Source organism: Thamnophis elegans, chromosome 12 (assembly GCF_009769535.1).
Source record: "Thamnophis elegans isolate rThaEle1 chromosome 12, rThaEle1.pri, whole genome shotgun sequence".
Lineage (NCBI taxonomy): Eukaryota > Metazoa > Chordata > Lepidosauria > Squamata > Colubridae > Thamnophis > Thamnophis elegans.
In genome coordinates this window covers 46,996,392-46,999,150 of record NC_045552.1, presented here as the reverse complement: position 1 = coordinate 46,999,150, position 2,759 = coordinate 46,996,392, and positions in this window count along the sequence as shown.

Here is a 2,759-nt window from a genome sequence, read left to right as displayed (position 1 = left end):
TCCAATCATACTTTGCCAATAAAGTGTGATTGGGCACACTTTATTCTATTCAATTCTGGCAATGTAATGATTCTAAACTGATGACATGTTTAACCCCACCTTCCAGCTTAGCATGCTCTTCTCCTACAGTTGCCCTTGAGTCAAGGTTGACTCCTGATGACTGTCTGGATTACTCTCTGCAGTTTGATAAATTTTCAGAAGTGGTTTGCCATCATCCTCTTCTTCCTAGGGCAGAGAGAGAAGGACTGAACCACAGTCACCCAGCTGGCTTTGTGCCCAAGCTGGGGCTACAATCCATGGTCTTCTAATTTCTATCCCCATGCATTAACCACTGCACCAAACTGGCTGCCTATCTTAAAATTGCCAAGTTTCAGAAACACAGATTTAGAGCAAATTGAATCAGTGAACTTCTGCTTCATGTAGCTAAAAACAATTAGGGTTTGCTTTGACTGTGAGGTCGGATCTCAGTTTAATTCTGTTTTGAATAAGCCTTCGAAAATGAATGTCTAAAGCTGTAGCTTTCGTTTTTCTTCTTCTTTGTAACATTGAGCTCTGTGTTTCAAAGAAAAACCTGCCCCGTCATCTACCTTTTTACTTCTTGTCATATCTCATTGTATTTTATGACAATGTTTTAATTGAATATTCTGTATGCCAGCTTGATTATTTTTTCTTTTTTTACAAAATTGAATGACTGGGATATACATCTATGAATAAATAAGTCACTTGAAATGAGGATATTGCCAAGGTAATTCTTCCAGCATTAAAATTAGTATAGAATCTGGAAATATGCTGCAAATGCCAGTGGCTGGTTTCATAATTTGGAGAAAGATCTGGGGGTGGGGGAAGAAAGCATGGTTATTCCAGTTCTCCATAATCTTTCATGGCAAGCCAGCCTTTTGGTAATTTTTCACTTTACAACATGCATTTTGACCCAAGCTGATGGTGTTGTTGTTGTTGTTGTTGTTGTTGTTGTTGTTGTTGTTGTTGTTCTTCTTCTTCTTCTTCTTCTTCTTCTTCTTCTTCTTCTTCTTCTTCTCCTCCTCCTCCTCCTCCTTCTCCTTCTCCTTCTCCTTCTCCTCCTCCTCCTCCTCCTCCTCCTCCTCCTTCTCCTTTTTCTTCTTCTTCTTCTTCTTCTACTACTACTACTACTACTACTACTACTACTACTACTACTCCACTATGTTTTCCTTTGACTGTAGAGGTAGTCCTCGATTTACAGCAATTTGCTTAGTGACCATTTGAAGCTGCAACTCCATTGAACAATGTGACTTATGACTGGTCCTTGACCATCACAGCATCCTCAATGTCATATTATCAAAATATTTGGGCACTTAGTATTTATGATGGTTACAGCATCCCATCCTCATCTGATCTCCATTTGTGACCTTCCCTTCTGGCTTAATGACCATATAATGATCATAACAACTGTGGGGGAAATGTCCTAAAAATAGGCACACTTCACTACTTGATGTAGAGGGATATGGTTTGGCTACATAATTTCATCAAAACAGAAAATGTCTATATTTTATGGTCTCTGTTTCTCCAAGCCAAAAATGAACACTTCTGAGATGGACATAGGGATTTTCACTTTTGTTGTTGTATCTTTGCACACTAAAGACTACAATTTCTGGGATTATAATGTTATGATGTTCCTCTCCTCCTTTCCCCTCTGTTCCTTTAACTCCTTCCTTCCTTCTTTCCTTCCTTCCCTCCTTCCTTCCTTCCTAGCTTCCTTCCTTCCTTCCTAGCTTCCTTCCTTTCTTCCTAACTTCCTCCTTCCTTGCTTCCTTCTTTCCTTCCTCCTTCCTTGCTTGCTTGCTTCCTTCTGACCTTGCTTCCTTCCTTCTTAACTTCCTTGCTTCCTTGCTTCCTTCCTTGCTTCCTTCCTTCCTTCCTTCCTTCCTTCCTTCCCCTGCTCAACCAAAGACTGACATCAAGCCAGCTCTCTTTATTCACAGTGCAATGCCGAATTTCAGCAGTGCAATCATGGAAGTGTTTGATGAGTCTCAAAGGCAAATAAGAAAGCTGTCCGTGACTTGCCAATCCTTGCCCTGCTCAATAGGAAACCATCAACGAAGGTAGTTCTTCTACCACCGAGATTCAGTAACAGTTTTATAGAACCTCCCCCCTTATTCTGTGATATTCTCTCTGTTGTAGAATTGCAAGCTCTTTCCCTGCTGAGATCACCTTGAGGATAATTTGCAGGAAGCGTAATGTGACTCTGGGTGCAGAGATGAACATAGTGAAGTGTAAGCTAGAAGTGGTGAAATGATGACTGTAATTTGAATGGCAAAGTGGTGGGCAGATTCAGAACTCAATTTCTTCCCTAGTATGCTTCTTGATAATAGAATGAAATGGAATGGAGTGGAGAGTACAATGTAGAGTAGAATGTAGAGTAGACTCTAGAATAGAATGTAGAATACAATAGAGTGTAGTAGAGTAGAATGTAGAGTAGAAGGTAGCATAGAACGTAGAGTAGAATGTAGATTAGAATAGAATGGAATTGAATCGAATCGAATGGAATGGTGTGGAGTGGAGAGTGAAATGTAGAGTAGACTGTAGAGTAGAATATAGAAGAGAATGTGGAATACAATAGAGTATAGTAGAGTAGAAGGTAGAGTAGAACGTAGAGCAGAATGTAGATTATAATAGAATGGAGTGGAGTGGAGTGGAGTGCAGAGTGGAATGTAGAGTAGAATGTAGAGTAGAATGTAAAATAGAATGTAAAGTAGAATGTAGAGTAGAATGTAGAGTAGAAT